This window comes from Canis lupus, chromosome 25 (assembly GCF_011100685.1).
Source record: "Canis lupus familiaris isolate Mischka breed German Shepherd chromosome 25, alternate assembly UU_Cfam_GSD_1.0, whole genome shotgun sequence".
NCBI classification, from domain to species: Eukaryota; Metazoa; Chordata; class Mammalia; order Carnivora; family Canidae; genus Canis; species Canis lupus.
The window spans coordinates 29,342,076-29,357,352 of record NC_049246.1 but is presented as its reverse complement, the minus strand read 5'-3'; the positions used below and the strand labels follow the sequence as shown (position 1 = coordinate 29,357,352).

Here is a 15,277-nt window from a genome sequence, read left to right as displayed (position 1 = left end):
CAGGTTTCCAGCTATAGAACGAGTAAGTCTTGGGGATGAAAGATATGGAAAAGAGAATATAGTCAATGGTATTGTAATGGCATTGTACGGTGACAGATTGTAGCTACACTTGTGGTAGAGAGTTGTTGAATCACTATGCTGTATATCTGAAACTAATATTATATTGCATGTCAACAAGAAGGAAAGAGGAGAAGAGGAGGGAGGGAAGGAGGGAAGAAAGGAAACAATTGCTTCATGTCTGAGCACACTTCAAATATGCCCTGGCCTACCTCAGGACTAAGCTAGGAACTGACCTTGTAATATATCTTAAGATTTCAAACTGGGGGGGATCCCCCAGGTGGCTCAGTGGTTTAGCGCCTGCCTTTGGCCCAGGGTGTGATGATCCTGGAGTCCTGGGATCAAGTCCCGCATCGGGCTCCCTGCATGGAGCCTGCTTCTCCTTCTGCCTGTGTCTCTGCCTCGCTATGTGTGTCTATCATGAATAAATAAAATCTTAAAAAAAAAAAAAAAGATTTCAAACTGGAAAACCCTATCACCCAGCAATTGCTTTTTCTCAGTGTCTACCCTAGAGAAACACACGCATTGCAAAGAGGCATGTGTGCAGCCAAGTTTATTGTAGCAGCTTTTGTAACAGTAGAGGATTTAGAAATAACTTAAATGTCCATCAGTTAGGGGAAGGTTCTCAGGAAAGCTATGTAGGAGTTGGACAAAATCAAGAAGTCTTAGATTTGCAGACAGGAAGCAGTCACCAAGATGTCCCACTGAGGGGGGACAGGGGAACAACAGCCCAGTGCTTGCAGTGCAATGCACTTACCTTGTCTTAAGTTCTAAGGTATAAATACAAGTTCGTAGAGCATCTGAACACCAACAAACTCCTAACAGAGGTTGATGTCTAGAGAAGGACAAGGATTAGGAGTGGTTGTTGAGGGGGATTTTGTTTCCTCTAGAAAGTTTGCATTTTCCCCCTACAGAGAATGTATTCATGCATTACTTTAGTAATGAAAATTTCATGTAACCATTTAAGTTTTTTAAAAAAGAAAGAAAGAAACTGACTCTGTTCGATACATTTCAATTATGTGTTGGGGCAATTTCTATCTGAATCTGACACATGCTTTCCAGGAGGCTGAGAGCTCAGCAGTGGAGAGAGTAGGCTTTGCAACACAGATCTTGTTACAATATTACAAGCCCAACACTGTAACTCTGTGGATCGTTAAATTTATAAGCTAGTTCAAGAAAGAGGCAGGAAAAGAAAGTATATCAGGCGGGCTTTCTGGGAAATCCACGCAGATGTCCTAGGAGCAGTTGCAGGTCTTCTAGTTGAGCATTCTAGCTCCCTAACACAACCAACTAGTACACACGTGCCACAAATGGCAGCCTATTCCACACTAGGCCTAGCTGCTTGTGCCTCAGACTCTTACCAGAATTCCTAACATTAATCTGGATCCCATGGACTAATGAGAAGGAATAATCTGTATGCAAGAGCAGACAAGTGCCAAAAATTATTTATTTACCAGGGCCACCTAACCATATAGAACACTGATTTTTTAACCACAGACTCTTCCATCCCTTCAAAGCACTACTCGGAAATACAATATTTTATTATTAAGAACCTAGTAGGCAATACTAAACTGAGGTGATAGGAATCAGAGCTGTACTACTTCTAGTTGGGGGGAGGATAATCTGGAAATGGTCACAAGAAACATGTCTGGGGTGATGGAAATGTTCTGTCTCAAAATGCATTTGTCAAAACTGATTAAACAGCATACTTAAGATCTAAGCATTCCACTGTATGCAAATTATACTTCAATTAAAAAAAAAAAGAAAGCTACTCAAACACTGTTTCTCTGCTGGCTGCAGCAGAACTTTGAGCTGTCCTATCAGACATCTGAAATCTCTGTTGTGCTATGTAAAGAGCTCGAGTACCATGGCGACAGTCACCATAAAAATAGATAACAAGATTAAAATGGATAGAGGACACATGAATTTAAGAACGGCACACCAAGAGCAATTCATTTTCAGCAGAAGAAAAATAGAAAGAGGAGAGGGAGTTTTTCATTCCCAGCACTTTGAAAAAAACAGCCACTGAAAGTGGTTGTTTTTACTAAAAGAGTTTTATGGCTTCCCTATACTCAAAGGACAAAAAAGGCTGTGAACGGTTATTTCTTATCATACTTTGCTTTAAAAAAAAAAAAAAAATGGTAGTCTAAGTGTTTCCCATACCTATGATACATGGCCTAAGGAACCAGTTCAAAGCAAGTCAACAAGCCCAGATGATACACCATACTCTGTGAGGCCCAAGTGATACTGAGATAAAGGAGACCCAGGCCCTGTATCATTAAATGCACAAACATCTCCAACTTTAGTTCTAAATAACCAAGTTCTGCCTGTATTTTTATATACATCTAAAACCCTTGTTTCCTACTTCATGAACCCCCAAACTGCTTTACTCCATGTAAAGAGAGCACTTTCTTGCCAAATACTGATTTTTCAAGTGCCAAAATGTGAGGCTGGATCACATGGACATGGAAATCATCTTGTGATATTCTCCAAAGATGAGATAAACCTTCGTTCTGTCTACAGAGCTAAGAAACTTTTGCAATGGGATATTTAGCCCTAGCACTGCCCCCTTACCTGCCAACAAAAAGTAATCCAAAAATATCTAAAAATGTTAAATAATCAGAGTAGATTCTAAATAGGCCATATATTTAAGTAAAATTTAGGCAAAATTAAACTAAAGCAAATTTTACAGAAAGAGAAATTTTATTTTCTATGTGTAAACTATTAATAAATTGAAAAAATAAACATTTTTAACTGGAACCACAAACTTATTGTCTGATATGAAACAAATATATGCACTCCTGGAAAATCCCACTCAAGTTTCTTTCAATTTGTCCCTTGAAATTCTTTGTCCCTAAACTGAGAAAGCCATCACGAGGCTCAGTCTTATCCCTGGCGTCAGGATAGTTTTTAATGTGCTATAGCTAGTGATATAAATCTGCGGTGTGGGAAATGAAATAGGAAGGAGATGATCAAGGGCACTCCCAGGTCCTCCATAGCCAAGCCAAGGGTCCATTATTCAATTAAAGGGCTCCATCTTCATTCATTCATTATATTGAGTAAAACCATCCAATAAACACACTGGTCTTCTACATGTTAATCTATTTTAGGATTTGCCATTTCCACCCCACCCCCACGTTCTTGCTTCTCTGAAAGACCAAATTAAGTTTTCAGCAGCTCTGGGGTCACCACCCTGACCAACCATGAAACAGTTCTCTTCATCCTTTCCAAAATGGCCCCAGAAGGGTCTCTCAAAAGTGTGGGGTCTCATTTATAAACATTTTTTTTAAAAGACACATGATGATGTTGACTCAAATACTACACAACCAGAGGTATAACCCCTATTCCACAGTATCTTTCAGCTTTGACAAATCACATAAGAACACTAAGAACTGGAAAGGACTTTGGAGGTCAGTCTAATTCCTGTCCTTCTCTTCTAGAGCATCCCTAATCAATAGCATTCAGCCCCAACTGAATACCTCTAACAAAGGGACGCTCACTACTCCATAGGCAGACATTTCCATTGTTGGACAGCTCTGCCAGCTTAAAAAACCCTTTTTCATAGTGACCTGAAGTCTGATCTCTCAGTATTTAGGGTTAAAAGGAAACTTAAAGCTCATAAACTTTGGTGTAATCATTCTACAGATAAGGGATCTTGTAATGTATAATCATTCTACAGATGAGAGACCTGAAACAAAGAGGATAAAGCAACTGTTCTATCCAATGGTCATATTCCAACACCACGACCAAAAATGAGCAAATCTACTCTTTCCTGTACCTGATAACCATGAAAGTACATGAAAGCACTATTGTATATCGACCACATGAGTATACTCACTACTCACTGCAGTCATTCCTGATCCTACATCATCCCAGGGTCCCTCCTGAGGATAAAGCCTTGCTTGTTCTTGTTTCCTTTATTTTTTTTTAAGATTTTATTTATTTATTGACACAGAGAGAGAGGCAGAGACACAGGCAGAGGAAGAGGAAGAGGGAGAGAAGCAGGCTCCATGCAGGGAGCCCCACACGGGACTTGATCCCAGGTCTCCAGGATCACACCCCAGGCTGCAGGCGGCGCCAAACCTCTGTGCCACGGGGGCTGCCCTCTTGTTTCCTTTAAATCATGCCTCCCCAAACCCCTCATGGCCCAAATGTCATATGACCAGAAGTCATTAAAATACATCCTGTGACTGGATGAATTTCTCATCCAGTTATGAACTAGATTCATTTTTTTAAAAGCCACATCCCGGGATCCCTGGGTGGCCCAGCGGTTTGGCGCCTGCCTTTGGCCCAGGGCGCGATCCTGGAGACCCGGGATCGAATCCCACATCAGGCTCCCGGTGCATGGAGCCTGCTTCTCCCTCTGCCTGTGTCTCTGCCTCTCTCTCTCTCTCTGTGACTATCATAAATAAAAAATAATAATAATAATAAAAAAAGAACTTAAAAAATAAATAAATAAATAAATAAATAAAAGCCACATCCCACTCAGAGCTCACATTAAGCCATGAACAATAGAAAAATCTCAAAACTTTTTTTCCCACATGATTTGCCCCTCTTCAGCATACCTGGAGTACCACCAGGACTACAGTGTACTTGTCAGTTCACAAGACAATGTCTATTCACTTGTCTGATTTCCCCCTTTCAATTAGATTATCCACTGCAGGTCAGGGACTGAGTCTCATTTTGTGACTGCAGTGCTTGACATATAGTAGGTAGGTACTCAAGATACTGAATAAAAATCATCTGTCTTTATGCTGTCCTTAAACAATAGGACAGGGTTTTGTTTTTAACAGCAGTACTCAAGAGAGTGAAAAAAACAAGCCACAGACTGGGAAAAAATATTTGCAAAAGACACATCTGATAAAGGACTGTTACCCATAATATAAAAAGACCTCTTAAAACTCAACAATTAAGAAAACCAATAACTTGATTACAAAATGGGCCTTAACAGACACTTCACTGAAGAAGATATACAGATGCCAAAAAAGCACATGAAAAGATTTCATCACACGTCACTAGGTAAATGCAAATTAAAACGAGATACCACCACACACCTATTAGAATGGCCAAAATACAGCAATGACACCACCAAATGCTGGTGAGGATGTGGAGCAATAAGAAATCTCATCCACTGCTGGTGGGAATACAAAACAATACAGTCACTTTGGAAGACAGTTTGGAAGTTCCTTACAAAACTAAACATACTCTTATCATAGGATCTGGCAATCACACTCCTTGGTATTAATCCAAACAAGTTCAACACTTGTGGCCACATGAAAACCTACAGCAGCTGCAGATGTTTACAGCAGCTTTATTCATAAAAAGTGCCAAAACCTGGAAGCAACTAAAGTGTCCTTTCAGTAGGTAAGTGGATAAACTGGCACATTCAGACAATGGAATATTCTTCAGTGCTATAAAGAAATGAGCTATTAAACCATTAAAAGACATGGAGGAAGTTTAATCACATGTTACTAAGTAAAAGAAGCCAATCTGAAAAAAACTATATGCTGTATGATTCCCACTATATGACATCCTGGAAAAAGCAAAACTGTCCACAGTAAGTAAATGTGGTTGCCAAGGGTTGGAGAGTGGGAAGGATAAATAGGCAAACCACGGAGGATTTCAGGGCAGTAAAAGTACTCTGTAGGATACTTAATGGTGGATACACGTCCACCATTTATACATCTGTCCAAACTCACAGAATGTACAACACCAACAGTAAGCCCTAATGTAATCTATGGTCTTTAGGTGATTTGACATGTCAATATAGGTTCATCAGTCACAGCAAATGTACCACTCTGGTAGAATGTCGACAGTGAGGGAGGATATATATGTGTGGGGGCAGGAGACAAATGAGAAATCTCTATACCTTCTCAATTTTGCTGTGAACACAAAACTGCTCTAAAAAAAATACATTAAAAAATATATAACAGCGTTTTCCCCCACTGTGTTATAAATACACATAGAAAATGCAAATAATAAATTTAAAATGTAAAAAAGTCATTCAACTCCACCCCCTATCCAGTATTAGTATTTTGGTATTAGAATTATTAGGATATTTACTTCCAGCCATTTCTTAGGCACTTTGTTTAAGATTTGAAATTACATTGCAGATGCACCTCAACTTTTAACAGAAACATTTGTCCATGTTATTTTTTTTAAGATTTTATTTATTTATTCATGAGAGAGAGAGAGGCACAGGCACAGGCAGAGGGAGAAGCAGGCTCCATGCAGGGAGCCCAACATGGGACTCAATCCCGGGTCTCCAGGATCATGCCCTGGGCTGAAGGTGGCGCTAAACTGCTGAGCCACCCGGGCTGCCCTGTCCATGTTATTTTAAAGCTATTTCTAAACACTATTTTTTTTTTTTTTTAAGATTTGAGACAGAGTGTGTAAATGGGATGGGCCGAAGGAGAGGGAGAGAAAATCTCAAGGAGACTCTCCACTGAGTGCAGAGCCCAAAACCAGGCTTGATCTCACAACCCTGAGATCACAACCTCAGCCAAAACCAAGAATTGCCCACTTAATCCATTGCACCACCCAGGTGCCCCCTAAACATTATTTCTAATGGCTTCATAATATTCCATTATAATGACATATCCATCAGAATCACTTATAAATTACTTTCAGCCCAGTCACACCACTGGATGTTTAGGCTATTTCTAACTTCTAATCACTTTAGTAACAGTTAAAAAAAAAACTCTGAATAATCTCTGTGCATAAACATCATCTAACATTTTGGATATGGTCTTAGCTGTACCTCCACCTCCAAAAGTGAAATAAACTTACCAGAATGTACGAACAATTCAAATTTTTAAAACTAAATCAGACTTTCTATTTATCCCTTACTGAATTTCTTTTCTAATTTGGGCCTTCGTTCTGGATGACTGTGAACCCTGATCTATCAACTAAAAAAGCAACCTGTCCCAACTCTGTGCCATCAACAAAGCTGACAAACACACCTTCTGTATCACGATCCACAACACTGGAAAAGATGTTGAGTAGCTCAAGGCCAAAAATAGAACCCTGCAACACTAATTTTCAGACCCCATTCCAGGTTGACTCAGTGCCACTAGTTAACAGTTTTTGCATATGACTGTCAAATTAATAACACCACCCAGCCCACATTCTACCGCTTATTTAATACAGACCATCACATCTTAAGAAACTGTTAAATACTTTACCAAAGCCAGAGTGCACCATAGCTACTGCCTCATTCCTCTGTTCTAGTAACAGAACCACCATATAAAACAGGAAATGGATTCAATTTGATACCGTTAGGCTGACTTTTGATTATCCTTACACCCTACCACCACACATTTTTAACCAAAGAGCACTTCAGCTCTGACTTCTATTACTGCCACAACAGCAACAGTTTAAGTAATCAGATTGTGCAACCTGTAGCTCACCTGGGGAAATGCTCAGAATCACTGATGGTTATGAACTTCCAGGGTAAACCAAACTGTCTCTAGACCAGAGTCCTGAATTTACTCACTTCAGCTGGTCCTAAAATAAGCCTAGTTTTCCAGGGGTCATTTGCACAAACACCTGGGCTTAAACCAATAATTCCGCGGTCATTTTGAATCCTGGATTATAAATCTCTGAACCCTAGAGGCCTACCCCCTGGGGGTTTCTTACGACTAGTGAAATAAGAAATGACAGAGCCCCTCTCTTTGCTCTTCCTTTACTACTGACTCATACAACCAAAGATCCTGAGAATCTAATGTCATATGGCATTTGACAGTGGTGACTCACATCTCCCCAAATTATTACCCCAACATCATTCTCAGAAGATACATGCCAGGAGCCACCATCTACTGATGCCAGCCAGAAGTAGAAAATGGGAGGGCTTGAGAAATCTTGAGGTCACTAGAAATTGGCCTCACAATACATAACACAGCCCAAAGCCCTAATTAGTACCATTCCAATCATCAGAAAAATCTTTCAAAGTCCTAGCCAGCAGTAACTCAGAAAGTGCTGGCCTTTTGGCTTGCCTAAAACAAATTACTTGCACACAAATATCTCAGATTCCAACATGTCACACTCCTACCCAAATCCCCCAGTGGCCACTCAAAGCCAGGACAGCCATCCCAAATTCCCTAGGTTGGCATTTAAAGTCTCTTGAAAGATCCGGTCACAAACCCAAAGGCCTGCCGGACTAAACAAGAAATATAGAGCAACCACACTCGTGCAACAGGGAATGCTGGCACAATGACAACTGGCGACCATAGGACCCGTCTCCTGTCCACAAGGGTTCACCATTGCTCACTGCCTGATCTGATTCTTTAACGGAGTCCCAAATCCAGAGGTTTTCTGGATTGTTCCAATTCTTTCAAACCTTTGTGTTCTCCAAATTATAACACTTCTGTAGGTAGAACACGTTCTCTGGGTCTCTGGTTTACAACCCCTATATTTTGATCCTAACCAACCTTTCCAGACTGGCTTCTCCCCACTCTTTAACAAGAACCCTCTATTTCATCCTAACCCCAAGCCTTCGTCCAGGTTACACACACACACACACACACACACACCTGCAGGGCACCATGCAACACCTCAGAGGGTTCATCCCAGACTTCCTTCTCTATCCCCAAAAGTTTTCCCAAGCTACTCCAGCCCAAGCTGCTTGCCCCCTCTTATGAACCTGACAGGTGCTTATTTTTCCCTTTGGCATTTAATCATCTTGCCTTGCTCCTTAATCATCGGTATACCTTATCTCTCCAACTAGCCTGTAAATGTTCAATCTCTTCCTCATGCTTCCTTCCACTTACAGCACTGGTAAGGGGAGCCCTGCACATGAGCAGCTTAATAAACATTTACTAGATGTGAAAACGCTCCATAACTGTGTTTTTCAAACTCTGGGTTATATCCATGACAGAGTGGTTAAGTCAACTTATTGGGAGACAGTGAGCTTTTTTAAATGAAAAATAAAAGAATAGAAAATAAAAGCACCCAAGGAGACTGCACCAAGCAAAAGAAAGGAGTACTTCAAGAACTTAAATTAGATTTTTACATACATGATTTCGTGTACCTGGGTCATGATGTCAATTTTATTTCTTAATGTAGGTCACAGACAAAAAAAAAAGTGCAAAACACACACACACACACACACACACTACTGTTTGAAGAATAAATTAGCTCAACCATCGCTCCGTGAAATTTTTTTGACAGTCATATATTCCCTATAAAGGAAAAATATCTGACGGCCGCCTCTGCCCACGCAAGGCAGCTTTCCCCTGCTAGTTCACTGATCCTGCATCTCAGAGAAACAAGGAGGCTCAAGGACTGTAAGTACGTTCTCCACTCCATTCTGCAACTTTTTGCAATCATCCTTCAAATTCGCCAGCCCTCAGATGTTGCAAGTTGAGGCTTGGGGAATTTGCTCAGCAAATCACCCTAAGTCACCCTTGCAACAAGAAAGCGGAATTCAGAGCTCAGGAAAAAACCGGCACCAGCTCCCCCGCTGCAGGTCGCTCTGTTCCTGAGAACTGGCAATGGCATGGGTTAGGACAGATCTGGCCCTGGGAAGGGCAGTATCCCTTGCTGGTCACTGTGCAGCTCCCCTGCCTTGTGGCTTCCCCACACCCACACCACCATCCCCCCAAACACACCTAGGAAGGGACACCGGGATAGCCTGAAGGTCTCAGTGGAGAGCATAATTCAACCGGTTTCAAAGCCCAATAATTTTTGTGTTTAGCAAATTCCATTCTTCCCTCCAATCTCCAATCCCAAGTTACTTTGCCAACTTCAGGACCAAGCAATGTCATCTGAATGACAATCAGAACAGACGTTTCCAATTCAGACCCTCAGTCCCACTCACTAGCATCCTCCACTGCTGGGACCTATGACCTACGACCAAGACAACATCCCACTCAACGTGTCTTCCCTCTCCTGGCTTTGGCAGCCTGGTTTCCCACCAATCGCAGAGCTTCAGTTGCTTGCAAGACACCTATGTTTGGACGTCTTGGCAAATACAAGAAACCTCTGTAGCCTGTCAATTGCTTCTCTCCAAAATACACATTTCCGATTTCTCGAGTTACCAACTACAGCAGTTCCAAGGCCCTGGCGTGTAATCAATTTCCACAAAGAATTAATTTCCATTCATCTCCTTCCTTCACCCTGCCCCTGTCAACAGATTATTTCAACAGTAATGCTTCTAAAATCCACCCTCTTTCCCATTTCCAGTTATCCCAGTCCAAACTCTGAGCACTCTACAACTGTAACTGTCTACTGATTTGTCTCTGAACATTACTTTTAAAAACCTTTCCAAATACCCTTTTATTACGTCACTCTCTGGCTCAAAAATCTTTAATGTCTCCCCAGTACACACAGGGTAAAGTGCAATTCCCCAGTCTGGCTTTCTAGGACTTTCACAATCTTAACCATTGTTCCTCTGCATCTTTATCTCCTGCTCAGGAAACGTTCCCTCGTCTGGCCAAGCCCATCTCCTGTCTCTCAGGAAGGCCATGGTCAATCGCACCTCATGACCCATCTCGAGGGTCTCATCCTCAGGAATACATTTCTAGTGATTCCTGTGCATAGCACTCTTCTCCGAGCTCCAACAGCACCTCTTCTATACCTCATATTTTGACAGCTAATTGTGTTTCATCTTTATTTTTTTTTTTTTTATTTGAGAGAGAAAGGCAGAGGGAGAAGCAGGCTCCGTGCTGAGCAGGGAGCCCAACATGGGGCTCGATCCCAGGACCCAGGGATCATGACCTGAGCTGAAGGTAGACACTCAACCAACTGAGCCACCCAGGTGCCCCTGTGCCTTATCTCGAGGTCTTCTTTCACGTGCTCAAGGATTTGTCTTCTCCATGAGATTATAAACCCTGGAAGGAATCATCTCATGTATCTTTTGTATCCTCCCTCACTGAAATAACTGTTTGAACCTATTCTCCTCGGGCAATACCTCTGCAACCTCTGGCACCTGTTACTTCTCTCCCTCTCTTGCCTTTGGGCCTTGGCCAATGGGTAATATATTCTCCAAGTGCCTAACTTTATTTCATAACTTAGTACCCTAAATCCATTCCCCAACTCTAACCTTTCCTTTGATATTCCTCCTCCCACCTCCCCACCCCCAGCATCTACAGTAATTTAGGCAGCCACAGCACATTAATTTGAACTTGAGCTCTCAAATCACTTCCACCTGGTCAGTAGGATTTCTGAGGCCTTAGATTTCTTGTGTGCCTCCTATCATCTCTCCCTCAGAGCCTGGCACAGTCCTGAGAACACAGCAGCCCCTCAAAAGTACCTGTGGAGTTGAACTTAATTGCTGTTTCCCTGTGTTTCAAATTCCTTGAGACCCAGAACCTCTGTTTACACAACACCTCAGGAGGGTGTCAAGAAAAAAAAAAGCCTTCAATACCTGTTGATCACTCACTCTCAGGCAAACTGCACCAGAGACACTTTAATAGAAAGAGCGTAAAGAAGACAGGGGTGGCCTGTAGGTAACCCTGCAGCCGGCGGCCTGACATCACGAAAAACGCCTGCCTGGCGGGAATGTGGCAAAGCCACCGACAGCTGCCCAGGACTGCCTGACCTCAAGGAGGCAGTGGCACCCCCACCGCCGGGCAGGTGGGCTTCTTTAGATTTCTGAGTCAATCCTAAAGTGAAGGCGCTGAACCCTTAACTCCAAGACAGGGAAGAAAATTCTGCCTTTGAAATTGTTTGCACACGACAAACTCCCAGTCCAGGCCCCCACCCGAGCACCCCACATGCCCACAGCACCAGTTCCGAGGAGGGCCCCCCTCCGTCCCCCCCCCCCGCGGCGAGGAGAGACAGAGTTACACCGCCTGGAAGGAAGTGGGGGTGGACAAAAGGGGGCAGAGGGGCTGGGGGGCGGCCCCCGAGGTGGAGGGTGTGTCGCGCCGCGCGTCCCGAGCCCGGCACTCGCTCCGAGGAGTGGGCAGGGACGCGCGGGGCGCCGCGAGGGCTGGGCGGGCGGCCCAGCCGGAAAGGGTCAGGGAGGGGGCAGGTCGGTCTCCGTCGGAGCGGCGACTCCGGACAGCCGCTCAAAGTTGGGGAGGGGGTGCCCGCGCGAGCGCCCGCGGCGGCCGAGATAAACAAGGCGGCGCACGGCGGGGCGGGCGGCCACCCCCCACCCCGCCCGCGCGGGCACCGGCGCTGCCGCAGCGCCCCCGCGCCCCGCCGGCCGCTGCCCCCGGCGCCCGCCTCCCGGGCCCTCCGGCCGCCGGCCCGGCCCCCCCGGCGCGCGGAGCGTGGGAAGTTCCCGGGCCGCCCCCGTCCCCGCGCTGCAGCGCCGCGAGGTCCCCGCGCAGCTCACCTCGGCCCGCCACGAGCAGCAGCGCGGGCCGGGCAGCGCCCGCTCGGACAGCTCGGCCTGGCTCGGGGCTGCAGCGGCCGCGGCCCCTGCGCGCCCACCCGGCGCGGCCCACCGCCCCGCTCCGCCCCGCTCCGCTCCGCTCCGGCCGCCCGCCCGCCCGCCGAGGCTCCGTTCGCGCCCACCTGGCCGGCCTGCCCTCCCTCTCCGGGACACTGCGCTCACGTACGCGGCCGCGGCCACAACCCGGCCCGGATTCCCCGCCCGGGAAGGGAGCGGAGGAGCGCGCCAGCCAGCGAGCGAGCGAGCGAGGCTCGGGGACACACCCCCCCAGCGCCCGCCCCCCGCCCCCCTCCCCAGCCCCGGGCGCCGCGCGCGCACGCGGCCTGCGCGCCCCCTCCCCTCCCCTCCCCTCCCCCTCCCCCGGCCGCGCGCGCCCTCCCCGCACACACCCCCCCCCGCCCGCCTCCCGTAGACAGTGGGCGCTCAATAAGTGCCCGAGCGGCTCCTCACGCACATGCGCACTTGAACCTGACCGAGTTGTGACACCCCCCCCTCCCACCCCCACCCCCGCCCCCGGATCGGAACCGGCGGCTGCAGCCCCAAACCAAACTTGAGTGTTTGCTTTTTTTCACTGAACCGCAAACCCGAGCCAAAGTTTCTTGCTGTTGTTTTTCCAGGCCTGGCTCCGGGATGGGCTTCTCCCGGAGAGGCCGAGCTCGCCCCGGGGCGGGAAAGGAAGCCGGAGAGCTCCGGGCGCCGGGGACCGGGGAGACCCAGGCCGCGCAGCCGGAGCCCGCTGCGGGCGCCAGCGAAAGCGCCTTAGAGGAGGGAGCCTGGGAGCCAATCTTTCCATTTTCCTCTGGGGTCAATGTTTTCTTCTCCATTTTATGACATTTTACTCGATTTTACCCGTTCGCAGCTGTAAAGTGAGGCGTTATTTACTCTTTCTGGAATTAAATGAAAGAAAGTTAACTATTAGCTTTCGGCCCTTATGTAAACGATACCAGTTGCTTTTGGCACCGTTAGGCTCTGGCTTTTGTATAATTTGTAACAAGGAGAATTGAAGCTGTTCCATTGTGTTGCTCTGTGTTTTTCAGAGATAAGACCACAGAGTCAAAACGGTAGTGAGGGGCCCCAAGTGTCTATAGGTATGGGTAACATACATTTAGAATCAAGTAAATGTAAGGAATGGAAGAAATGATTCCCTTCCCCCTCCAAAGAAAAGTTTTAAATCTTTTTGGACATACTTGTTGCACTTCTTCAACTTGAGGTATGCTGTTTTTCTTGCAGAGAGGCAGTGGGGTGTGTGCTGGCAAGGACTAAACTTTGCAGTCAGACAAGCCTGGTTTGCAATCCTGATTTTACTGCTTTATCTTTATGATCTTCAGCAGATTTTTATCTCTCTGAACCTCAGCTTCTTTATCTGTAAGATGAAATGGGAAACAGGTATAGTGCCTAGCTCATACCAAATAAGCAATGAATATTATTTCCTTTCCCCCTTCTCTCACCATTAGTTACATAAGAAAAATATCTAAATAGAACCAAATCCTTATAGGACATATGTTTTCAACTGGGGATGAGTTTGCCCCCAGGAGACATTAGAAATGTTTGGGCGATGGGGGGGGGAGGGGGGCGGTGCACAGAGGAGGGGAGGATTGTACTAGCATCTAATAGGTATAGGCCAACTATGCTGCTAAACATCCTGCAATGGGCAGGACAGCCCCACACAACAAGAAATTACCTGGCCTAAAATGTTAGTGGTGCCGCTGTTGAGAAATCCTGCTATAGGATAATTCTGCTATCAGTTCACCAAAGACTTCTACCTTTCAACTCTCATCCTCAAGGAAACATTCTTGCTTTGCATTAAATAGAACAAGAATGAAACCACTGTGGGGATCACAGCAATTCTACCAATGTACAAAGCCTTTCCTTAACATGAAAATGCAGATTCAAATTTTATATTTTATTATTAAAGGAGTATTTTATAGTTAATTGACAATAATGTATGCTCCCTTATTATTAAGGTATTTTATATATTATGTATTACTGTGGCTTATAAATGGTTTTATGTTCTTTCTTCCCTTTCCCCTAAACGGTGGGTGTTTATTCACTGTATGTTCACCTCTCTGCTAAGTTCCTCACCTATCCTGAAGTTTGTAATATAGTCCCTGCCCCCAAGGAACATACAGCCTGGTTGAAAGTGGATTCATACACATGGAACAATTAAGGAACAATACAAGAGAGCATATAATTAAGCTTTAATTGCTGCACCCAGACTAAGGTGGCCCAGAGGAGAGGGAAGTGAGTTCAGCAGCAACAGCCCAGCACTGCCTATGTGGCTGAGGTGTTCAGTAAATGTTTACTGAATACAAAATCAAGAAGGCTTTTTACATGGGGTAGGACTCCAACTAGTATATAAACTCCTTTACAGTGCTTAAACTGCTAGGTTTTGCAAATGGAGTTGGTGCTGGGCTATGAGTTTATTTTTCTTAAAACATCTAGTTCAAACTTGTAACCAAACCTCTCTATTTCCCCCAAATGATTGAACTTTAATAAAACGGAAACAATCATTCATTTGACAAATATGTGAGTTCCTGCTGTGTAGAGAGTGAACCAAAAAAATCTCTTAAGTTTGAACAGAACTCATTGCTTATGCTGTTTGAGACTTTTTGTGAACACAGGCCAGCAAAAGGCGTATGCGCTCTCTCTCTCTCTCTTTCTCTCTCCCTCTCTCTCTCTCTCAGTGTGTACTTCACACATACCCCTTTCCACTGCAGGTATATACTTGCACAGTATGCATTCCAGAGTCTTGCACATTAACACAGGCTCAGAGAAAACTTCCCATCACAAGCAGCCATTACCAAACACACACCCAGCACTTAGCACCCTCATAAAGAATCCGGGCCCTGTTCTAAAGACACATCGAATAGCACACAC

The 15,277-nt window shown here is 45.1% G+C and overlaps 1 protein-coding gene across 2 annotated transcripts in view; it reads right to left on the bottom strand.

The window, feature by feature from the left end:
* The window catches only part of ZNF395 (zinc finger protein 395), a 46,620-nt gene extending 33,974 nt beyond the window's left edge, over positions 1–12,646 (bottom strand). Inside the window, exon 1 of one of the 2 annotated variants that reach the window (XM_038573723.1) lies at positions 12,523–12,646. The gene's annotated coding sequence lies outside the window, so the exon portion shown is untranslated. Of the gene's footprint in view, positions 1–12,340; positions 12,441–12,522 lie in introns of those variants that run through there. The other variant, XM_038573724.1, reaches the window with a different exon arrangement.
* Positions 12,647–15,277: the final 2,631 nt, after the last annotated feature.